The sequence below is a fragment of the Monodelphis domestica genome, chromosome 7 (genome assembly GCF_027887165.1).
Source record: "Monodelphis domestica isolate mMonDom1 chromosome 7, mMonDom1.pri, whole genome shotgun sequence".
Taxonomy (NCBI): Eukaryota; Metazoa; Chordata; class Mammalia; order Didelphimorphia; family Didelphidae; genus Monodelphis; species Monodelphis domestica.
The window spans coordinates 5,553,849-5,579,903 of record NC_077233.1 but is presented as its reverse complement, the minus strand read 5'-3'; the positions used below and the strand labels follow the sequence as shown (position 1 = coordinate 5,579,903).

The 26,055-nt window shown below is 40.4% G+C and overlaps 1 long non-coding RNA gene across 2 annotated transcripts in view; it reads right to left on the bottom strand.

Moving 5' to 3' along the window:
- Window positions 1–23,761, bottom strand: part of LOC103095431 (uncharacterized) — a 29,305-nt gene extending 5,544 nt beyond the window's left edge. For both annotated transcript variants that reach the window (XR_473911.3, XR_473912.3), the window contains exon 1: window positions 23,565–23,761. This is a non-coding gene — a long non-coding RNA (uncharacterized LOC103095431). The remainder of the gene's footprint in view (window positions 1–23,564) is intronic.
- Between the last annotated feature and the right edge of the window lie 2,294 nt (window positions 23,762–26,055).

Below are 26,055 nucleotides of genomic sequence, written 5' to 3'. Positions count from 1 at the left end.
TTCTCTACAAAACAAAGGTTAGACATCATCATCACTGACCCATATTTGGAAGAGAACCTGCAAGTCAACAGTCAGGCCATCACATTTATTAAGTTCCTACTTTGTGCCAGCCAGCATGCTGGAGATTCAAATAAAAAAGATGAAACAACAAAGAACTGGCATTCTAATGAGAAAACACAACACATTGATAAGTAAGAGTAAGTGGGGAAACGGAGTTGGGAGATAACTAACAACTAGGGAAGTGAGTGAGGCTTCCCACAAGAGTTGGATGAAAGTCACACCTTAAGGGAAGCTAGTGATTCTCCAAAGTGAATTGGACTGGTGGGGAGAGCATTCCAAGGAGAGAAAACATGGCTCCTAGACAAAGGGGTTTCACTGGAAGAAAATTCCTTCCTATTGACATCAACCTATTCAGGACTAATGTTGGGTTCTAGGTATTCTAAACATCTCATAACCAGCTAATTTTTCCACCATCTGGCTCACACTTCTCCATCTTCTCTACAGGAGATTCTGGTTCCTGGAATCCCTTCATTGACCAGGCTATTCATTTTTCAATCAGATCTGTGATTTCAACAGGGTAGGGAACTCCCAGTGAGAAGCTTTTTCTCTCAATACTGGTCTCTAACTCTTCTCTAACTCCCAGTCTTCTAGAATTGCCTTAGGGTCCTGAAGAGTTAAATGACCTACCCAGTGTCACACAGCCAGAATGTGACAGAAGGAAAACTCAAATCCACATCTTCTTGGGACCAAGGTAAGCCTTTTTTTTTTTTAATGCCATATTACTTCTCCATGAACCGGACTCTACCACTTATTAACACCAGCAGATAAGAGAAGGTACTTAGATCAACAAGAATATTCTTGATAAAAGCATAATCCCATAGGTTCTTTAACCTAAAGGAGAAATGATCTTTGAGGTCATTGACTCCCACCTCTTTGTTTCACGTAGAAGCCCAGATCTAAATCAAGAGAATTTCCTAAGATCATTCTGCTTGTGAAATGAACAAAACAATAGTAGCAGTCAGGATTGGAATCCATACTTAATGTATGAAAAGTTAGCAGGAGCAGCAACAACAGCAGTCACCCACTGAGCCTCATAAGCCAGGATAATTGGTCTTGAGCCCTGTCCAGTTGTCTGGATTTATTAGATAATGGCTGTGCCTTGAATTCCAAAGTTCTGGAATGCTGGGACTAGAGGATGCTCCATGGTTGATGTTTCATGTGGCCACATTTTTTCCCTTTATTAGTGAATCAGCTTCCTTTGACTTGGTGGTGGAAAGTGGGGTGGGGACCTCAGAAACTCAAACTGATGTATTTGGATCTCTGTTAGTATGGAGAGGACCCACACTGATGAAGCCATGGAGGACTGGTGTGGTTAAAAAGTGGCAGTGTGTGTGTGTGTGTGTGTGTGTGTGTGTGTGTGTGTGTGTGTGTGTGTGTGTGTTTTTTGGGAAGGGGAAAGGAAGAAGGGACAGATACTGTTAATACAGATTTCCATGGTTCACTGATCTTTGGAGCTGGTTATTCATTTAGGGCACTTTTCTTACCTCTACTTCTAGCTCCCCAGGCAACCCAGGGTTCTTGAGTACAGGAAGAATGCTAGCCAGCTCAGAACTTTGGGCCTGGATTTCTGACCAATTCATAAGGGTCTTTCTTCCCAAATGCTTCCTATTTGTTATTTCCTGCATTATGGCACCATGTAAATACTTTTTACATCTCTACCACTCCCGCATACATCTTTCCCAGTCTAGCTCTGAAAATAGTAATCAAATCTGCAGGACCATTTCCAGTAGGGACATCTCAATCAATGGCCTAATACACTAATCAACATTTGGATGACTTTCCTGAATAAAACACCCTCCCTATATGGGAGACCTGCCTCTCTTAGAACCTAAGCTCCATGCCAGCCAGTAGGGCCTATGTTGCTTGCTTGTATTTGTATCCCTCTCATTTAGAATAATGCCTGACGCTCAGTAAGTATTTAAATATTTCTTAATAGTCATTCATTCAAGGATACCGTCAACTGCTTTGCTGATGTATAATAACCTTGAGAGGTCTAAACTTCTGTCATCTAGCAGTCTACACCAAAAGAATGGACTTTGACAGAACTCCTAGAAGGGGCCTGAGATGAACCATCTTAGCGTGAACTTGAGTCTACAGCATTATAAGATACCAAATTCAATTGCTACAGACCCACCATTCCTAGGCAATGGGCTTGATGATATTTTTTAGAGCACTGATTGGCTACTCTCTCATCCATAAACCTTTTCTCCTACTACATTCCTCTAGGCACGCCGAGATCATCATGATACCTGGAAAGATGGCACTCAGAACTCAGGGTCAGAGTTGCCAGTCCCCCTGTTATGTCATGATCTTCAGCATTTTCTATAACTCCTGAAACTGTTCTACCCTACCTTTGGGTCTTCACTCAGTCTTTTTTTGGAGTAGGACTCCAGAGTCTAATGGTTAATATTAGAATCAGGAGTTTTTTAATCTTGACATCAACTACTGAGGAATAGGATCTTGGGCTGAGTTTCCCCAATTTCTTTGGATTAGAGTTTCACAGGGATGATGGCACCTGACCTTGTCACTTTCCTAGGAATGTGAGGCTAAAGCAGCTAATATATGCTTGCCTGAATGCATTCCTTCACATGTTGGCTATTCTTGGTCCTGTTGCTCCTCTGCTCAAAGAGTGGCTCCCTAAAGCCTCCTTAGGAAAGTTCCAATTATTTCCCCTGCTTTTAAAGGCTTTTCTTTACTAGACTTGTTTTTTTTTTTTTTTTTGGCCTCCAGAAACATCCAGGGAATGGAGTCCACCAAAAGCCAAATCTCCAAGGCTGTTCCAGTAGGTCCCCATGACCTGGGGGGAGCTATTTCTCCAGTGGGAGCTGTTCTTCATAGAACATCAATCATGAAGCTGGACCATTAAGGCTTCCATGAAATTAGAACAAGAATATTGACACCAGGGCCAATGCCAGAGTGAATCACATCACCTTCTTTGAGCTGTAGTCATCTTCTTGCATAGCTTCAGCTGCTGGGGATGATGAGCTAATCCCCTCAGGTACCAGCACATTTCTTTTGTAATTTCTATTTTTAAAAGTAAGAATAATCCTTTACTATAAGTTTTGACACTTTCTGTCAAAAGAACATTCTTCAGGCACTTTGTCATTGTGCCCTCGCCTGCAGTGTGGGCATCCTGACATCACGCCCCACAGGAGAATGGGAGCACAGAGCATGTGACTTTCCAAAAGCCATGAAAGAGAATTATTATCAGAGGGAAAAGGCTGCCCCAAGATCTGGCCTCCTGGAGCACAAGGACACACACACCTTTGCATTGTGAGGTTGTGTTCCAACCTAGGCCTTAAAACAAAGGCAGGACTTTCTAGGCCCCTGGCAGAAGGGAAGAAACATGATTGCTCCACATGTCTTATAGAACTGAAGAACTCAAGTGTATTTCTACTCTACTGGAGAATCTAGCATAATGCCCTATCCAAGAGCCAATAGGCAAGAGTTGTTATGAACCCGTCCACTCTCTCTCTCTCTCTCTCTCTCTCTCTCTCTCTCTCTCTCTCTCTGTCTGTCTCTCTGTCTCTGTTTCTGCCCTTCTCTCTCTCTCTCTCTCTCTCTCTCTCTCTCTCTCTCTCTCTCTCTCTCTCTCTCTCTCTCTCTCTCTCTCTCTCTCTCATCACATTTTAAAATCCTAGCATGAATAAAGGCTGAGAATAGTCACACACACACACACATACACACACACAAAATAAAACAAACCAACAGGCCTCACCCTCAAAGAGTTTACAATCTCCTACATTCTCCTTTGTTGGTTTGTCATTCATACTATGTCTCCTATCTATAAGTGTCCATAAGTGTCCATAAGTGTTTCCCCCTGGTTCGGTCTTCACTTCCCTTTCCTTATTTTACATATTCCCTCAACTTTGGTAACCTCATCAGCTCCCATACACTTAATTATCATCTCAATATACTGACTCCCACTTCAGAAAACCCACCCCAGGTTCTAACTTGGACTTCAGTCCCCCATCAACCATCAGACATTTCAAACTTGAAGTACTCAAGACTTATCAGACTCAACATGACTTAAACAGATTGGTTTCTCTTTTCCCTAAGCCATCCACATTCTCAAATTTCTCTATTTTCTTTTGAGTATGTCATCTGTCAGCCACCCAAGTTTACAATCTTGTTGTCATCCTTGACTCTTCCCTCTTCCTCATTCCATATATTCAAGGAGCTGCCAAATGTGACCACTTGTGCCTCCAAAGTTCTCCATTCATATGATCATTGCCTTAAGTAAGACTTGTCATTCCTTTCCTAAACTATTTTTCTTTCAAATAATCTCTTTGAGTCAAGTCTCTCCATTCCCCAATCCATACTCTACTCAATGTTCCCCAAATTATTTCCCACCTCCTATGGGAAGCTTTTCCAGTCCTTCATTCTAGTGCCTTTTCTCAGTTGACTATTTCCTGTTTATCCTGTTATCTGTAGTTGTTTGCATGTTATCTCCGTGAAGAGACTATGAGTTCTTCGGGGACAGATACTCTCTTTGACCCTTCTCTGTATCCCAAGTGTTTATTCTAGTGTCTGGTACATAGTTAGCCCTTAATGCATGTTAATTGACTGCCTGCCTAAAGTACAAAGTCTGACCAGGTCACTCTTCTGTTCAACAAACTCCAGTGACTCACTATTACCTTTAGGACCAAACATGAATCTTTGGTATGTGAAGCTCTTCACAATTTCCCCCAACTTCATTTCCAGCCTGGTTATGCATTCCTCCCCTTAATGTCCCTTACAATCCAGCCCAAACTGCCTATTTATTGCTCTTCACATGGGAAACTCCATTTTCCATTTTCTTAAGTCTCCCTCTTTTTCCTCTCAGAATCTCTATCATACTTCTAAGACCCACTGAAGATTTAATCTTCACATGAAGTATTTCCAAGCCATATTTTTAACTATATATTTCCAGTTTGGCAGGAATTTTATTGATGCACAAGAATTCAATTCTTATATTCTATTTGCTAAGTGACTTCCTTTTAGAATCAATCTATAATAGTTTAAAGGATATTTTTTAATTTGGATCAATGTATTTTTTAATTTCAATTTATTTTTCTGTTTTTTTTAGTAGTAAAATAGCCAGTTAATTCTTTCTTTTCCTTCCCCTTCTCCTCCATTAGAGAAGGTACCATTTGACAAAGAGATACACGCATATATAAAACTATGTCTTATTTCTATTAGTCAGTTCTTTCTCTGGAGGTGAACATATGCAAGTCATTGATCAAGAATATTTCTCTTGCTGTGTAGAATTTTCTCTTGGTTCTGCTCATTCCACTCGTCTTCATTTCATACAGCTCTTTCCATGTTTTTCCAACATTAATTTGCTCATCATTTCTTACAGGGCAGGAGTATTCAATCACAATCATACACCATCTCATGTTTGTAAAAATGAGGATTGAGAAAATAATCATGGTCACGGCTTTTACCCCATCCCAATATTGACTGAAGAGATCGGCCAATTGCCAAACTTGACAATTCCCTTGATGTATTAATTACTTCAATATATTAATATATAGATTAATATAATAAGATTTCTGTAATAGTATTAGAATGTCTACATTTGCATGTACAACCACGGACAGGGAACAGATGGATTCTTGTCGATTTTTTTCTTCTGGAAATCATGTCTTTTTTGGTAATGCAGCTGAGGTGGAGATAAGAGAAGGTACTGGTGAATCTATTGTTTAAATAATTTTAGATCAATTGAAATGGTAGGGAAAATGCATCTTTCAAGATTCTCCTCAAAAATATGTTTGCCCAAACTTGTATTAAAACACATCTGAGCTCTGTGACAGATGTGAGAATCAGGAGCTAATTTTGTTCAGCAGTCAACTAATTGTAATAGTGTTATCTGACAGACATGGGATGCTCAGCAGCATCCTGGAAGCTGTCCTCCTGCCTGCAGGACCGAAGTTCAAAAGAAAGAAATCTTCCCTTCTGACCGTGAGGTTTCCTAGAGGCTTCCATTCACAGGAAACAGTTCTGTAGTCATACTGTGCTTATAGTACTTAAAAACTTCCATAGTGAATATAAAAAGCCATGCCAAGAAGTCAATGTAATCCCCATTCTAGAGAACCAAATATATGAAAAATGAATATTGCCAGACTATGGCATAAATATGGAAGGGATGCCTGTTGGGCTGTCTGTACATACACACGCATGCACACACACATGACACATGGATGTTTATACACATCATAAGTCCTCGCTTGAACGGATATCAGCTTGTACATTTTTTCAGGACTTTTAGGACTCCATCCACTTCATTCTGCCCAAGCGCGTTTCTTCTATATCAATATTCCCCCCATGATGTTTCATGGTCAGGAATCTTGGAATGCCGCCATCTTAGCAGAATTGGGATTCCAGGAGAATCAAACCTCCTTATGGGCAGGGAGGCAGTAGTTCACTTCTTTAGTTTTGTCTTCATGGCATCAGTGACCTTCACAGGTCCTGCTGCCTGCAGGCAATTAGTGAGTGAATGTTGGATCGCTTACAGCAGAAGCAATAGGAATGGGTAAAGTTGATCATGCTACTGGTGAAACTGGGTGTTTAAGATATGCAATAGGAGACACCATGGAGGATACTAATGATCAGAAAAGGGTGTGGCCCAGGGATCTGGGGGAGAATTCACCAGTTTTAGAGCTAGAAGGAAATTTAAGGCTAGAGATCATCTTGTACAACCCCTTCTTTTGAATAAAGTAAACTGAGGTTCAGAATGGAGCAGTGGCTTTCCAAAGGTAATTAGAGACCACAAGCTCCTCACAAGCAAGGATTTGTGTTTGGGAGCCTAATGCCTCGTATTAGTACCTAATTCTTAGAGCCTGGCACCTGGTAGGTGCTTAATAAAGGTGGATTGAATTAACTTGCTGCTGATAGGCAATGACATGCTCCATGGACACTCCCAAGATCCCAAGCAAAAGGGAAAGAGGAAAACATCTGGTGCATTATGCACAGGGAGGGGAGCACCCTTTGGAAAAGGGACGGGAGAAGGACTAGTGAATTCTGGTGAAAAAATATGGCATCTGTAGGCAGGGATACCTTGTGAGATGGATTGGTACTAGCGGGAGTTCCGCCACCAGTGAGATCACAGGCCCCATAAGGTACAAAAGTCAGTGAGAATGAATGCAAAGCTGTATGTATGAATGTGTCAAGTCAGCAAGGAGGCATAGCAAAGCACTTCACCAGTTCACCAGGCTAAATGTGCTCTCCTGAAGGCCCTGTAGGCTATAGGCATGGAGCCTGCTCCTGGTTTTAGAACACAATGGCCCCTGCTGTTCCTTTGAGGTGTACTTCCTTTGACTCATGCTCTGACATAAGCTCTTCTGTGTGTGAATAATCACTGGTTTGTGGCCCTATTTTGGTCTTTTGGGTTTAGACCACAGGGGCAACAACAAGCAACCACCAAAGAAACACCCCAACCCAACCACTGCCTTGGGGCTTCACAAATGTTGCCCTGTTCCCCACATGGATAGACACTGATCTGTTTTTGGGTTCAGCTCAGATGACTCCTACCCAGCCAGCAATGTTTGGGAATATATATGTTTGTGTGTGTGTGTCTGTGTGTGCGTGTACATCTGTGGGAGTGTTCGTGGAAGGACAGGCTTTACTCACTCTTGACACATCCCACTTTGAACCACAAAGTTTCTAAAGCCCATTCTTGTAGCTCCTGACCCAACCTTTCCTTGGAGAAAACCTTGGAGCTTTACTCCCCTTTAGGAAGCTGAGATGGGGTGAAGGTAGGGAGGCCAATAAGCCTTCAAAGTTGAGACAGGAGAAGAGTGAGATCAGTTTTATCTGCCTTTATTTACCTACTGAGTGAAAAGCATTTATTCAATGCATACTGTATGCTAGGCACTGATTGATCTCCAGACATAAAAAGGAATATAAAAACTCAGGCCCTGCCTTCAAGAAGCTCATTTTCTCTTGGGGGGGGGGGGACACAACATGAAAACAATGATACGAATATAAGATAGACACCAAGTGAACAGGATTTACTCCCAGGATTTCAAGTGCCAGGCATTGGACTCTTAGAAATGAATTTCAGATACCAAGCTTGGCATTCAAACAGAGGTGGCCAACACAAAAGGGGGGTAGCCCTTGCCCACAAAGAGTTAAAAGGGGGAGATGATATAGATCATGGTGGGGTCTTAGCGTAAGGGGGGAGAAGTACATCTGGGAAATCACAAGAATGGAGAGTGGAGCCAGAGAGCAGAGCGTCAACATATCCTTTATGGATGCAATAGTTCTGTTGCTTTGATTGCTGCCCTAAGAGCCACCGTAGAGGTAGAAAGTAGAGGCAGCAGTGGGATGCGGGGAAAGCTTGGCCAGAAGGAAGAAGCATGGCCCCGGGAATTCAGAGCTAAGGGTTCCTCTCTGTCTAGATACGATCTCTGGGTGCCCAGTTGGGAGGTTGGAGCAGTCATGGCAGGCCAGAGGCCAGAAATGGAAAGTTCACATCAGCATAGAGAGTGGACTCTGTGACACTCAACAGGTTTGTCCTCTGCCTAGTTTCTTTGGAGAATCCCAAAGATGGCAGAGAGACCCCACACAGCCAAGACAAGTGTTACATGATAGAAAGAGTAGAGAGCTTAGAATTAGGAGGACTCAGGTTGGGTTCCCACTTCTAAAACAAAAGAGCTGTTTGACCCTGGATGAGTCACCTATCTCTAAGTCTCAGTATGGTTATCTCTCTGGTAGGAATAGTTATAGCACGGATTTCACAGAACTGTAGTAATGTGGGCTCCACTGAGATAATGGATGAAAAGCACTTCATGACTGGTGACACTCCATTGGATATGCTTAGCATCTGACTATGGCTATTGAACTGGGCAACACCTAGCAGAAGGACTCAAGAGAGTCTGCTCACTTTCCCTGCTGAGCAATGCTAGGCTGGATTGTAAGTATTCTAGCACATGGCTTCACTTGGCACGTTGTATAATTAATGTTCAGTATTTAACACTGAGCACAAAAGAGCCCTGTGAAACCTACTCGGGACACCATTAATTCTTCATATCTAGGAGCACTGCTTTGGCCTGAATGGAACAGTTAATTTGGGGAGCCTGGATGTCTGGGTGCTCCGATCGGTCCATTTTTTTCTGGGACTCCCTTGACATTCCTTGCAAGCCATTTTCTCTGAGTGATGGCAAGGAGATGGGGTGAGAAAACTCTTTGCTTCAAGATCAGAGAAGAAGAGAATTGGGCTGTTTCCCCAGGGAGGGTTCTTGACAGTAACATATGTTGGGAAAAATCCTCCAGGCCTCCCGGTGCAAGTGCTGTATGCTATTAAATAAGATACATACATACATACATACATATATATAGTTTAACTATTCCAGCTCGTGAATGCTCTCAAGTCACACATAAATTCTTCTCCTTTACTCCACTGTCCACCCTTTGTGCATGCTGTTTTTTGCGCACCAAACTCTATTTCCCATTTGTAACCCTTTATCCTGGCTGCTCCTGGGGCCTAGAAGGCTCAGCTTCCTCCCTTCTGCCTCTTGGCTTCCCTCAAGACTCAGCTCAAATTTGTCTCCTTTCCTCTAGAGGTCATCCTCAGCAACCTCCCCCAAAAGACTTCCCAGGAGATGACATTCCATCCACTCCCCCTTTTCCTATCTTCCCCTTTCCTGGAATGCACCCTTGAGGGCACTGATTTTTTTAAAATTAGTTTTGGTATCTTCTGCACTTAGCCCAGCACTTCACCCAAAGCAAGTGATTGGTGACCAAGTCATTGGCATATCGCATTCAAAATATGCATGCCTTTTGTCCAGACAAGAAAGGAAGAGCAGAATTCCAAAGAAATTCCAGAAGAGCCAGTATGAGGATGGAATTTAAACATGGATGATGAACCATCTGGTAATCCTGTCTCAGTCATTTGGGGACCAATGCCTGAGTCACTGGGTCACTGAGGAAACTTTGAAAGGGTAGGAAGAATGTATGTCCATATGTTTATGGGCAGCATGACTTTCCTCCAAGGAAATTTGATGTTTCTGTGGCGTGACTATTTGGGGACAAATTTTGAATTGGGACACGGTGTCGGACAGTGTGGAGATCTAAACTAGTGAGTCTAGGATCTGCTTATAGATTTCCTCTATTTTCCTGTGTAACCATGTCCATTTCATCTAAACTTGAATTTAAGAACAGAAGACCCAGGTAACTGTATTGCTTGATTGGGAAAGAATCTTAGAATCAGGTTCTACATAGAGTACTACCTAGACTGTGATAGATGAGTGGCCTCATCTATATTCTTTTATTTAAAATATAGAATTAAAAAAGGGGAACAAATTTCTCTTTGGGCACCCCAGATCTAATACCTTTTACTGGTAATAATGAGTGGACATTTCACTAAAGAAAACAAATCCTATCTATTTAAAAAATTATCACTGCAAATGAAACCAGAAGGAAAAAAAAATCACATCTAAGTAGAAAGATGACTCACAGCCTCTCCTTAGAAAGATTAAAAAAAAGGAGTTGACAGAATTGATCTTGACATGTATCAAAAAGCAAGAAAAAATCTTATTGGCTTCATTATAGATTCAATCAATAGTCATTTATCAAGGGCCAGTGATGTGCCAACTCTCTGGTAAGCTCTGGGGATACAAAAAGTGGTAAAAGACAGCCCCTGCCATCAAGAAGTTCACAGTCTAATAAGGGGAACAGCAAATAACTAAATACAAACAAGCTACATACAGGGTAAATACAAAATAATGAACAGAGAAAAGGAACTAGACTTTAGAAGGGGCAGGAAAGACTTCCTGTAGAATATGGGATTTTAGTTGGGACTTAAAGAAAACCAGAGAAGGCAGTAGGCAAAGATAAGGAAGGAGAGTGTGACCAGTGCCAAAAGATGTGGTGTCCGTCTCAAGGAATGCACAGAAGGGCAGTGCCACTGGGTTAAAGAGGGAATGGTGGGCACTAAGAAGACTAAAAATCAGAGAGATCTATATTATGAAGGATTTGACAGCCAAAAAGAGGATTGTGTATGTGATCCTAGAGGCAAAAGGGAACCAATGAGATTTATTGACTGGAGGAGATAGTGACATAGTAGGACCTGATTATGGGAAATCTTCCCTTGTCAGTGGAAGGGAGAATGGATTGGGGTGGGAAGAAACTTGAGGCAGGAAGATTCCCAAAGAGGCTATTGCAATAGTTCTGGCATGAAATGGTGATTCAGATTCAAATTACTCAATCTCAACCTCCATGACACTGCTCCATGACAACCTTTTTATTCTTCATTGAAGGATTTCACTGAATACTTTAAAACATGCTTGTTTGTTTTCTTTTTGGTTGCAGGATAGTTTAATAACAAAATTCTGGTCTTAGAGTCAAGAAGACCTGGTTTCAAATTCTGCCTCAGATTTTTATTAGCTATGTGACCCTGGCAAAATCACATCACCAATGTGGGTCTTCGTTTTCTCATTTCCAAATGATAAGGATCAGTTTGATTGCGTCTGAGGACCCTTCCAGCTCTAAATCCATGTCCATGGTTCTATCATTTTCCATAGCAGCTGATCTAAACTTCCACCTCCTTGGGCCTCCAAAACTATCACCTATTTCTATCTCAATGGAGAAAGTTACCTTCTACTTATTGAGCAAATAGAACAAAACTCCTTTTCTTGAAGCCATACCCTCTTTCTTTTGCTCCAGACTCTGGTGAGTTTTCTCCTTATTAATGCTGACTATAACCACTAGTGCTCTAATATCCTTTCTTTCCATATCCTCTGAGAATCAGTCCTCTTCTATCATTCCCTGCCTCATCACTAAGCTTTAATCTCTTGCTATCTATTGGCCCCTTCTATTTTGCCTCCAAGCATAACAAGGTCCCTTTCATACTTAGAACAAAACAGTAGGAAAAGGAACCTTTCAGTGGATGCTATCATCTCCTTAAACTTCTATGATATCTCTCCTCTTTACAGGAAAGCTCATAATAAAAGCTTTTTATCCTCATCACCCCCATTTTCTCATTCCCCATTCACTTTGCAGCACCTTCAATTCAGATTTTCAACTTAACATTCAACTCAAGCTGCCCTTTTCAAGGTTCCTGACTCCATCTTCTAGGTAAAATCCAATGTCTTTCCTCAACCCTTCTTTCTACTTGATTTCCCTGAAGCTGTCAACATTGTTGACATTTCTTTCTGGTCAGTTCCCTTCTGGCTTAGATTCCACGACACTACTCTTTCTTGATTTGCCTTCCATTCATTAGGTTACTCCTGTCACTCTTCCTTGCCCCATCATGTCCTCTTGCCATCCAAGAAGTCCTCCAAGGTGTCCTCCAAGACTCTATTCTTAACCCTCTCCTCTCCTCTCCTCTCCTCTCCTTCCTCTCCTTGGTCTCAGTACTCTCAAGTCCCTCCCCTTTCCAATCCATCCCTCACATAGCCAACAACTTGACATTCCTAAAGCAGCCATCTAAAGATACAACTTCTTCTCAAAGATCACATCTAGCACAAAATACAAGCAGTGTCATTTAAAGCCTGACCACATCTGCAGCCCACTTAATTTTCCAGGCTTTCTTCTTACTATTCCCCTTTCTGCATCCTCCATTCCATTCAAAATGCCCTGCTATCTCCTTTCCAGAAAAAAAAGCAATCCACTCTCTGGCTCCACAAATCTGGACTACTGTCCTTCTTGTCTCCTGCATGACAGACTTCCAACCTGCCTTTCAAATATCTCAAAGGTTTGATCTTATAAATAGGCTCTTTTCTTGATCCTCTCATTGCTAAACTTTCCCCCTTTTGAAAATAAATCTGTGTTATTTCAGATTAAGAAAACCCCTTGTATTTGCTTATTTTTGCCTGTTTTCTTTCACCCATCACAAGTAGAATGCCCACTCCTTAAAACAAGGACTATTTCATTTTTCCCTCTATATTTTTACCTCTCAGCACAGTACCTTAGACTTACTCTGCATGGAATGTGTTTGTTGAATTGAGTTGAGTTAACAAATAGACTTTTCCCATTTTAGTACTCTGGATCAACTTTAGAAAAAGGGCCTGGCATGAAAATAATATGACAAGTACGCCAGATTTTGGTACAGCATATAGGGTGAGAAAGAAAACCTGTGAAGAACTCCATAGGCATAGGGACTGGATGGATGAAGAGAATTTCCTAATGAATCCTTTTATCAATGCAAGCCATCTTCTCCTTGGGAATTTAAAGTCTTAGAGAGTTGCCCAGAATACTGAGAAAGTAAGGCACTTGCCCAGGTCCCAGAGCCAGTATTGGCACCAAGGTAGAACCCAAACCAGGACCATTCTTACTCTATGCACTATACTAAGCTGCCTCTAAGAGAACTCTGAAACTTCCCAATGAAATCAATGCATAGATTTAATCCTTGGCAATCTCAAAGGAAGAGAGGATATGGGGGAGAACAATAAAACCTGATTTTTATGAAACATGCTTCAAATCTAAGAAATGAGAGAAACCAAAGACTCATGGTCTTTATACAAGCTCCATGACTATATGTCATGAACCTTTACTGCAAGAAGAAGATAGAAAGGGAAAAGGTGTTATGAACACAAAATAGTAGGGAAAAAATGAAACTGATCACATTGTAACTGACAGGAAATAAATTGATACCCAGAATATTCTTAACAAACGCTTTAAAACTATTGAATAAATGAGTTTGGGAGTCACTTCTGAATCAGTTATCTCTTTACAATCAGACCACTGATTCCTAAAGATTATGATTTCATTATTTTTGTTGCCTTTTATTTTTAGGCTACTGTGACTTTCCCTTAATATAAGTCCCATTAAATTCTTCCTTTTAATTTAACAGAAACATCAACAACTATAAGCTAACAATCTAGTCTGATAACAATTTCCCCCCTATTTTATAATCTGTAGTCCTGTCGTCTTCACTGAAAAAAGGAAGGCATCGTTCATTAGCCAGAATAGCAAATTGTATATTTAATCTTTAGTTATCTTCTCTGTGTCACTGTTGATTAAAAATCCTCTCTCCTTTCCTATAGTTATATAAATTATGTCCTTCACTTCTCTCTCTTTTTTAAATGACATGCCCTTTTATATTTAGCATACATATCTTTTGGGAGTTCAGTGTGTGGTATTCAGTGTAAGATACTTTAGTCACTGAATTCTTAGCACCAAGATAAAAATCAATATCAAGCAAGAGGAAAAAAAAAACCCAAACATTCAGGGAACTCTAAATTGATCTCTGTAAATAAATTGTTGCAAAAGAAATTGAAAATAGGTTAAATAATGGTCATCAAGACACATGGTCATCATTTCCTGAGAAAGTTTGATGTTAAGTGATCAATGAAATGGGGAGACCAAAAGAGCCCAGAAAAACCTCAGAGAAAAAAAAATTCTGCTTGCCAAATGGAGACATGTTAGCCACGGGAAACACTTATTTATAGTACAAGTTAATTTATAAAATCGCATACAGTGATTTATAAGATATTATCACCCCATAAAGCAATGGAGAAGGGGAAATGTTCATTGAGAACTCTGTGAAACTAGATTATCGCAGGAACATTTAATAATATCAAGAAATTGATAAAATGAAAACAGTCTGACAAGATTTCTATAACAAATTATTTTTCCCCATCAACTACAATGGCGTCAACATTTTGACTCCAAAATCAAGGTCCCTTTTGTACTGTATGAGGAAAAACCCAACTGAAATGGAAAGAGCAGATAGACCAGACCAAGAAGACACTGAGCCGGGACATGACAAAAGTGATGTTCTTTTGAGTTCATTGAGTGTTTACATCTTAAGATATCTGACTTGAAGTATCATATTTTTTTAAATAAAAAATATTATTAGTGGAAAAAGAGATTGAAAAAATAAAAATAACCAGAGAAGCATGTGACTATTTCCCTATCTTTATAAAATTCTTATGAGATTACTCTTTAAGTGTATTGATGTCAAATTTGATGAAGACATAAGATGGAAATAAGATTACTTCTCCTGGGTTGCTATGAGATGCCAGAATTCACAGAATGCCAGATATAGAATCTCAAGAAGATCCAAGTTCAAATTTGGCCTCAGATTCATACTGTGTGTCTTGGGCAAATAATTCATCCTTGTTTGTCTCAGTTTCCTCATTTGTAAAATGAGGATAATATTAGCACCTGTCTCCAGAGTTGTGAGAACGAAATGAGAACCAAAAAAATTTTAAAGTGTTTAACATAGTGCCTAATGTGTATCCAGCACTATATGTTAACTATTATTAAGGAGAGTATTCTATTTGACTAGAGACCAAAACTTTATGGAACTGTTGATAAGTATAGAGCTACCTTTTTTGAAGTAAAAGAGTAAATCTATATTTTAATTAATATATTTTATTGTTTTCTTTTGTATTTTTCCTTCCCGTCACAGAAAGGCAAAAAAAAAATTACAATAAAATTGCAGTAAAAAATTACAATTAAAATAGAGAAATAAATAATTAAAATCAAATGAATACATCTAAAATCCTATTCTTCTATGCAATGTTACATATGCACGTGCTTTTGCGAGGGGAGGGAGAAAGGATTTTTCCCCATATTTCTTCTGTGGATATAAGCTTTTTGGTAAAACAAACATCTTAAAACCTCTTTTTTCTATGCAGTACTTTGCTGTGCTTATGCGAAGTATAATCTCCTTGAGCAAGATTTGCTTAAGGAGATTATCACAAGAGAAGACAACATGCACATATTACATATGTGCAAAATACATACAGAATAGATGAACATTAACCTTAGAAAACAAAATGGCCTCCGTTATTATATATTGCAAAGACTTTTGGTTAATCTTCCCATTGCATAGCAAAGTGCTACACATAATTCATTTTGGGTATCCTTAGCTCTTAGCACTGAACCCAGAATGAAGCAGATCCTTAATAAAACACACATTTATTGTCATGACTCTACTCAATAATATCAATACACAACATTTGAGACTTTAAAGAAAGAGGCATGCTCATCAAAGAAACTTGTCACGGTCATTAAGGACGGCTGTCAGTGTCCAACTCAAAGTGACATACCCAGGTTATTTGTGAATTCCTTGTTATGTGGGTTGCATTTTATAGTGTATATCAAATACTAGAATAATGAAAAGTTTCACAAAGAATTACACAGGGTTGTGCAGATAAATATTTAACAACCAGATCCCTGGGACACACACATGCACATATGTGTGTTTAATTCGCACTAACATGTTCACTATTACATTTTTAAGTTTAGATAATCAATAAATCAAGCTTTGATTTATAGTGATTGATAGTTTCTCAGGTGTAAGCATTGAGACTGAAAATTTACCAATTGGCTCTTGTCAATTAGTGTGAGTTGGCTCCAGCATCTCCCTGGATAGCTACAATAACTCAGAAGAGTCTCTCCTTCCTAATTCCATGGAAAAACAAAAGAACAACAACAACAATAACAGGGGAACAAAGAATTCCTACTGTCCAGACTGTGGCATGAAGTTGGATACACAACATATGGAGCTGATTCATCAGTATATTAATTCTGGACAGATATTGTGACTACAAGAGGAGCTGAAACCAGAATTGAATAAGAGGAGTAAACTGGGCTGCATTATCTTTGGAAAATTCCATGCTGCTTTTAATGTCCCAAAACTTTTTATTGAAATAGGCTCAATCCTACCATCTTGATATTTTTCCAGTGATATTATATGGATAGATATAGGGACCACAAAGAGGCCAGTCATTTCACTGGGATAAGACACTTCCTCACAATAATTAAGTGTGGTTTACCCAAAGAGTAAAGAAAAAGTATATTGTGGTTGTGATGAGTGTAACTTTAGAGTGAAGAGTTTGCTAAATGTTACAACCTTTCTGCTCCTTCCTCCTTGTGGGCTGGGGGCAGAGATGACTCCTTCTCAGGGCATTCCTACATGTTCTCTGGATGCCAGGGGTAGATTGTTGGTGAGTTTGTCTATAGTAATTACCCTTTTCTTCCTAACCCCGTTCTCTCTAGAGATTTAATTGGCTTTATCATGTTAAAATAGATATCTCATTTTTTGGCCAAGGGCCAATATAATACCCTTTAAGCTTTGACCTGTTTCCTATTTTATCAAAGTTGCATAAAATGAAAACCTATTCATACAATCACAGTAGCTCAGAGCCCCCAGTTAAAATTCCTAACATTTATATAGAAGCAGAAACATAAACTCCTTCCCTGATTGAAATAATGGCACCAAATTTACTCAGATACTTCGATGAATCCGGGATCTCCTTAGTGTAAGTATGCTCCACATTGGCACAGATGAGCATGGTTGGGGTTCTTCTGAGATTAGCATTTCCTGGATACCAGGTTAACGGTTAAACATAACATTTGTTATTTCTGACTCTCATCATATGACTCTTCCCACCTCCCTTTTGGATCATTCATGATATCACTCATGTACGAATCACCATTGGTGCCATGTTGCATTTTCTTTGGACCCATGATGCATATATAACTCACCAATCTATAAACCCGGTCATAATTCATCTCTTTATCATCAATAACAATTCCTGTCTGGATTTTTACTTATTGAGGTACTATCAGAATTTCAAACTCAACATGCCCTTCCCCTCCTTCAAACTTCCCTGTTTCTCTCATACCCATCCCCGGCACTCAACTTTCATGGCCTCCATCCCAAGTCAGGGCCCATGTTTTCTGTACAAATAAACCTCCTGGTGGTTTCTTGGATTCAGTATTGCATCTCTCTAGGTCTTTCTGAAGATTCTTTCCTCTTCCTGACTTGTCTCTCTCCTCATTTTAAACTCACAAGCTCTTTTCATGATTCAGATTTTTGGGTCAGGGATGAGGTTAGTAATAAATTGAGAAATTAAAGTGCTACACAAAGAAGGCATATTATTAAAAGTTTAAAAAGGGGGGAAATAGTCCATTGGTGGGTAACCCCTAAAAGTCAGGGAATGTGTGTTAGCATTATTATGCTTACTGATTACAGGACCCAACCCATAACAGGCACTTGATTAGCATTTCTAGATTGAATGACTGAATGAGTGAATGTTGCAACAATGAAATTGATTTTTTTTTCAAGGAACCGCCATGATCTGGGAACATTTGGAGAACCACATGGTGCAGTGGGTTGACAAATGTTCTGGAAACAAGAAGACCCCTGGATTCTTCTGCCTCAGGCATTTAATTCCTTATGATCCTGGATAAGTCATTTAAATACTCTGGGTCTCAGTTTCCTCATATATAAAATCAGAATATTGGATTTACTGAGATGAAAGCTCCATTATAGCTCTAAAGTTATGTTTCTATTAACCATGGAGAGCAGGTAATGCTAGAAGGAGCACAGATTAGGGGTAGTCTGGGCTTTCTCTTTCAATAGCTCTTTAACTTCATGGAAGGCTGGCTCTTCCTACTCCTGGGACTCAGTTTCCTCATTGGTGAGATGAACGTTTTGGACTAGAGAGATGTTCACAAAGGTTCCTGGCAACCTCCTTACTCTGACTGTGGGTGTCTAGACCCCACCATTGGCTCCTTCCCCCTCCTCACACTTCTGTGACATAGGAGAGGAATCTGTGAATCCACTTTGGAGGTGCCCATAGGCTGCTATCAAGCTCACCAAGTAACTATTCCTTCCCATCATCTTCCCCAGCCTCACAATGACCTTGCTTTCAATGTGCTCTGCTTGGAGTTTAGTGAAACTCTAGTTCCCAGTGAGGAGCCATTCCCCCTTGGCCTTTAAAAGGCAAGGCCCCATGGGCTGTCTCCCAGTGAGCATCAGTACTCTCTGTATCGGGAGGGCGGACGAGAAGAGAAGCCCCCGCTGCCCTGGGAACGCTCACAATGGCATGGCTTTTTTTGGCAAGCAGGAGAGCCTAATTACCTTTCGAAATTCCAAAAATGTCAAACTGATTACGGTGGGGGCTTTTTTTATAATATCACACGCGCCGAGGTTATTTTGGGATAATGAGTAATTTTCATCTCGCTTAATAAAAGCTATTCACAGGATGGTTTGGGAGGGGGAGTGCATCTAAGGAGATTCTACTAAAACCACCCCCCAGCCCTTTTTGGAACTTATTCAAGAGTAGGCATATCCTCCAGAGAAGGGAAGGGGTCATAGCTATGGCCTTCAGGAAGGGCTCAATTTACTGGACTGGAATAATTTTTGGGGGGAAAACATCTGATGAAAAGAAAATTCAACAGAATTCCAGAAATCAGCTTTGGGCTAACATAAAACAGGGATACACTGATGAGTGTGAATATCTCTCTGTCTTATGGTCCTCAAGAGAAAAAAAAAGTCAATTATTTTTTAGCCTTTGCAGTTAGCCTCAAGAAGGAGATCAAGGATCATGCCCAAAGATCATTTCTTTAAAAGGAGGCTTTGGAAACTTTTGTTAGTATTTCCTGGAGCACATCTCAAGTAATTGTTGGACCTCAAGATGGGAAATTGAGAGTCAGTAGGATCCTGATCTCAGAGGTGGGAATGACCTCAGCAGGAATCTCACCCATTCTTCTCATTTCACAGACCAGGACACTGAGACCCAGTGAGATTGAATGGTATGGACAAAGTCACATATGGATGGGATTCCAACTCCCAAGTCCTTGCTCATTGCCCAAGACCAAGGTGCTTCTGCATCTTCTTTCTCACATTCCCTAGCTATATGATTGTAGACAAGGCACAATAAGATGAAAGCATCATTGTGAGGAAAGCATCCTGGCCATGGGCAAATACTCTCGAAATGTCCTCTCTCCTTTTTCAGTTTTATTTTTTCCCTCGTCAAATTCTTTGAGTATAGAATAGCTATGTGTATACCCATATCTACATGCATGTATGTTGTAACATTTAAATTAGTTTTTCTACTAAAAGTATTATATTTTAGAGGTTTATTAAAGATTATTAGAAATCAAGGAAATAAGAAAATACAAAATAAGAAAAGCACGTGCCTAGGGCTGAATAGCCCATTCACAGCCACTTACTCTACATCTTGAGAGATGTGTGTGCTTAGAAGGGGAAACAGAGAGCCCAAGTAGGCAGTATAGTCAGTTTAAATATCCATTTTGTTCTTGGCCCAGGTGGGGATCTCAGGTGAGATTACAGGGAATTCTGAGAAGTGCCAAGGACTTCTGGGGATTGAAGTCTTGGGTTCAAATCTCCATTTTTACAATATATATGTATGACACACGCATATATGCAGTTACCATATCTAATTGCGTGTATGTGCATGTCTGCTTTTCATATTCCCTTGCTCCCCTCTCACCTCTATGCTTTCTAGCATCCATCTCTACCTTGGTAATGAAGTCACCTATGCAGAGATCATCTTTATATTCTTTCTTGCCAAATTGTTTGATCCAATCTCTTTTTTAAAAAACACGTCCGGATCATGTGGGCAAGGAAAAGAGCTTAGAATAAACACCCTGGTCTACCCTCATTCCCTCTATCCAAATACTTCATTCATCCTTCAGGGCTCAGCTTAATCACATTTCCACTAAGAATAGCTTCTCTGTGACATGATTTCCCTTCCTGTAAAATGAAAGTTTGGCTTCAAAGGGCTCTGAGATCCTTTCCAACACTGGATCAAAGATCTCTCCTCAGTTAAGTCTGCCTTCATTTCTCACCTTTTTGATTAATCCTCTATTAGGACTTAGTCTGCTTGGCAAACATTCATTAAACTTTATCCTTTTGCTAGCCTCTATGCTAGGCAAGTTGAAAAAAGGGAGCCCAGGGCCTGGCATCCTTAGCGATCTTTATGAAAACATTGATTCTACTAGAGGAGCTTCTGTTTTATCTTCAGGTGTTTAAGAGAGAAAGGAGGGCACTGTGGGTAGAAGGATAGCCTTGATGCTCAGTTCCTGCCCCTAATCCATAATGGTGGGCATTTCTCAGCAGGTCCCACCAGTTTTCTGTGTCCCAGGGCACTCTTAAATGAGTGCCAGAGGAATACTGGGGCAAGAGAGAGCTCCCACACCAATTAAATCACTGTAACAAACAGAAAAATGAGTTCACTGCCTAACTGTTCTCTCTGTTTTAAGGGGGTATTGAATTCATCTCCTCCAATAGAGGGAAAGCTTTCTGAAGGAGAGACTAGCTCTGTGGCAAGAAAGAGCAGCCAACTCTGAGGCTCTCACTGATGACCCTTTAATATATGGGATGAGTATTTCTAGGAGAGAGGACTAGTATTGGAACCCTTCCAACATCAAGCTCTGGCCCTAGCAAAGGTGTGTATGCTTGCTTGGCCACTTTGGCCTATAGTCTTGCTAAGCCAGTGCTGCTGCCTGAGAAAGGCAGTCTGAAGAGTGTCCTGAGATAGATTTCCATTAAAGAAGATGATCAGGTGGTCAGGTGAGTTGGAATGCCAGCTTAGACCCTTTATGACTGCATAATGGTTCAGTGACAAATCATGGTCATTTCTGTAGATATCTCTATTATCTAGAGCTTGCTTTTCTTTTTATGTATACAATAAAGCTCACAAGCTGGCCTACTAGTCTATTCCGGCTAGCTTTTGTGCTAATAAAGGTATGTCCCCAAACAAAACGGGAAGAGTCTGCGCAAGAGTAGCCAAAGGAATCTGCTGTTGGTTTAGCAACAATGGACTGGAAGACACTGGTCCAAGGGAGCAGGACATTTCAAAAGAAGCCATTTCTTTGACTAATGTCCACCCCTTTCCTACATCCTTAGAGTACAAACATTTATAGAAAGAAAGAGCAAATAGAAATGCTCTGGAGCAGCTTCCCATTTGTGCTGAGAATGAGACGTGAGTTTCACCTACACTCTGTCTTCCATTCGTCCTGGAATCCTGGGAAACTGAAAAACTTGTCTCTTGTTTGTAGAATGGAATCTTTTGCTATTTCTGGATACCCACACATGGGCAGCCATCCTCTCTGAGAAATGGCCATAAAACAATAACATCGTCACAAGGACAGCCGAGGACTGAATACTTGAGAGAGACTTGCATTGGTGCCCATTTTCCATTGGACTACCATGTGTAGACAGAACATTTCCAGTGGCAGGGGTTGGGCTAGCCAGAGGGAAGGTGGTTTTATTTCCCAGTGTTTTCTAGGCTGGAGCATCTGTAGAGAGTGAAGTGTACTGCAAGCTGATTGGTTTCTATTTGGAAGCTGGTGGCAATACCTTTTCCCTGCCGAGAGCCAGTCTGAAGTAACCCAGCAAACTGGATTTAAGGGACTGCTATGTACAGGCATGGAGCCATGTATTATAGGGTATGCAAAGAAAAAGTGAAAAAAAAATCCTTGACCTCAAGGGGTTTGTATTCGACTGGGACAACTTTCAAAGTACACCTAATGAGTCCCAGCAGATAAATAATCCATTTCTATTCCCTTGTGCCTATTTGTGTAATGGGCACTTGGAAGGCATGGTACAGAGAAGAGTCCCAGGAATTATGGTGTAATTGATGGGGACATTTCACCCCTAAATCAAGCAGGATTCTCTTCAGCAGCCACCTCCTTTGGGGACGAATCCATGCTCAGTGTCTACCTCTCAAAGGTCCCTTCCCTATGATTGTAGTTCAGATTTTAGTGTCTGGTATAAGCAAATACTACTAAATTGAATCCATCTACTCAAAGTAAAAAGCAGAATCATTTCTGATGAGGAAAAAATCTCACTTCAAAGGTCTGCTTGAGCACCACCATTGCTAAGATCCTGCTAGCTCATTAGATTGCAAGCTCTTTAAAGGTGGGGGTCAGCCTTTCATCTCTATTGGTACCCTCAGAACTTAGCATAGTGCTTGGCACGTAGTAGGCACTTAATCAGTGTTTCTTGATGTATTGATTGATGTCTTTCTCCCTTACTATGTGCTTTTTTTGGAAAATTTTATTTAATTAATTAATTTAGAATATTTTTCCATGGTTACAAGATTCATGTTCTTTCCCTGTCCTCCCCCAAGCCACCTTCTGTAACTGATGTGTAATTCATCTGGGTTTTACATGTGTCATTAATCTAGAACTATTTCCATATTATTGATATTTGTACCAGGGTGATCATTTAGAGTCTACATCCCCAGTCATATCCCTATCACCCCATGTGATCAAGCAGTTGTTTTTCTTCTGCATTTCTACTCCCACAGTTCTTCCTCTGAATGTGGAGAGCTTCTTTCTCATGAGTCCCTCAGAATTGTCCTGTGTTACTGCTTTGTTACTAGTAGAGAAGTCAGTTACATTTGATTGTGCCACAATGTATAATTCTCTGTGTACAATGTTCTCCTGCTTCTGATCCTTTCACTCTGCATCAATTCCTGGAGGTTGTCCCAGTTCACATGGAATCCCTCCAGTTCATCATTCCTTTGAGCACAATAGTATTCCATCACCAACAGATACCACAATTTGTTCAGCCATTCCCCAATCGAAGGGCATCTCCTCATTTTCCAATTTTCTTACTATGTGCTTTCAATGCCTTTACTTCTCTTTGCAAGTATGCTTGCATATATAAACATAAATACATGTGTGTATAATGTATAAGTAACACATTATATACAGTATACAACAATTCATATATGCACATATACATATGTACACACAATACATATACAACTATATAGACATATATAGACATTTCAGTCTTCTGTCTTTACCTTTATGGATATCTGATGAAATTTGTCACCCGATCCTGTAGGTAAAAAATGCCTATTCAGCAGCTATAGGGTTAACCTGGGTCCTAAATCTTCATGGTACTATCATCAGAAAACAAAATGAGAATAATGCCAAACATGTACATTTGGCTTCCCCCAGTAGAATGCATGTTCCTTGACAGTCGGAGTGTTTCCTGTTTGCTCCTCTAGTATTTATTTCTAGCTCCATAGCCTTTCCATCACAGTAAATGAAGTGATTGCCACACAATGGATACTTAATAATAGAGCCTGGATGATTGGCTGTATTCTGCCTGGGGTCCTATTTATGGTGTTATGTTTGGTTATACGAGTCACAGATTTGGAAGAGCATTGATAGAAGCTGCTGAATGTCCAGACCAGGGCAAGGAGGATGATGAAGAGTCTTCAGTTCATATGAGAGAAGGATCAATTGAAATCACTGTTTTTCTTTTAATGTGGAGAAGAAAATATTATGGGTGACTTAAATCAACCTTGTTTTCAAGTATTTGAAAGGCTGGCATGTGAATAAGAGATTAAGCTTCTTTTGCTTCCTTCTGTTTCTAGTCTCCAGCACCATTGGGTGGAAGCTGCCAATAGGCAAAGTATGAGCTTGATTTTGGCAGCAATCACCTAACGAGCAGAACTGTCCAAAATGGAACATGCTTCCTTGGGAAGCAGAGGCTTTTCCTTTCTGAGGATCTTCCCTTCAAGCTCAGGGTCGGATGGTCCCTTATTAATGTAGTGGTGTGGTAGAGACCATTTTTAAGGTGCAATTTGAATTGATGCCCCTGAGATTCTAGCCAACTCAGAAATTCTCTGTTTCTATAATGATCGCTGAATTCGAAACTTACCATGAATGCCCAACTCCAATTTAAAGGTAACTTTTTCCCCCTGTTCTGGAGGAATTGTTCATGGGAACTCTAATGACATATGTTACAAGTTGTGAGTGCGAACAAAATATGGCATTCTTTAAAAAGCCATTTCTTAAATTGTTTTTGCCCAGGGATGACTAAAAATGACTGCACATTAAATGTTGAAACTTTCCATGTGTCGTCTTTGAACCAAAACCAGGTCTCCTGGGGAATGAACTGGGGGTGGGTGGGAGGATAGAAGTTGGGGCCATTGCAAAAGCGTATTTCTTGCCCAAGAACAACACCAATGTGTCACTTCATTTATTTATATTGCTCTTTCCATGACCACGTTGCTGCAGAAATGCATTTCCTAGGTACTGAGATGAGATATTTTCTTAGTTTTGGGCTATGGGGATGAAAAGCCATATTTTATAGATTGGGTCTTGAAAGAGAAAATATAGTTGACTCGGGAATTGTGCAAGAAGAAAGTGGGAAGTTCTAGATTGACAACTAGTTCTAAGTCTAACAGAAAAGAAAGAGAAAAAAAGACTAGTCATGGAGGAATGGGAGGGATGGAATGAAAGAATTATCTTGAGTTTGAGAATCACTGACTAAGAACCATGGAATTAGGAAGTACAAGGGAAAGGATAAGATAAACCATGTCAAAAATGACACACATCTATTTGGGACTGGGGGAAGGTCATATATATATATATTGAAGTCTCACATCAACAATACCCCTAACCATGTACAGTGTTTGGCTTTGGCAGAGGAGGAGGTACATTGGTGTGTATCCCCATGAGAGAGTAGGAATGAGTTGCTATTGGTGGGCTAATAGTCAGTGTGGCATCATGGATAGAGGGCTAACCTCAAAGTCAAGAAAACTTCGTTTCCAGGGCTCGCCTCTAATACCTTCTGATTATACGTTGCTGGCAAAGTCAATGAACTTCCTGAACTATGGGCAATTCTCTGAAGTGATACATTTCAGACTCCTGGCCCATCTACATTGGTAGAGACAATCTCCTGAGCTAGATCAATGGAATCCTAGGTCCAAACTCTAAAGCATTATTTGACAAAGAAGATAAAATTTACTATAGTGTTAATATATACTCCAAATGCCTATAGTTGACTAGTGTTCAAAAAAAAGTAAGGATGGTGAAGGATTCGAGTCTCATATCTGCTGCTATTTGAATTGAAAGCTTTATTAAAACCAAACCAAACCTGACTTTCCATCATAATCAATACTGTGTCTTGGTTCCAAGCAGAAGAGTGGTAAGCGCTAGGAAATGGGGCTTAAATGACTGGCCCGGGATTACACACCTAGGGAGTGTTGGAGGCCATATCGAACTCAGGGACTCTTGTCTCCACTCCTGGCTCTGAATCCACTCTGCCAGGTCCTATTCTAATTCCTAGACAGGCTCCCTTCAACAGAGCACCATCAATCAGTACCTCAAACTGACAAAAAGTATTTAAGAGCATAACACCCCAACTCCCAACCCAATAAACTCCAAATGGTTCCTTATTGCCTCCAAGAGAAAAATATAACATTCTCTGTTTGGCATTCAAAGCCCTTCATGACCTAGCACCCTCCTATGTGTACCAAAGGAAAGCCAAGAGGGAAGGGA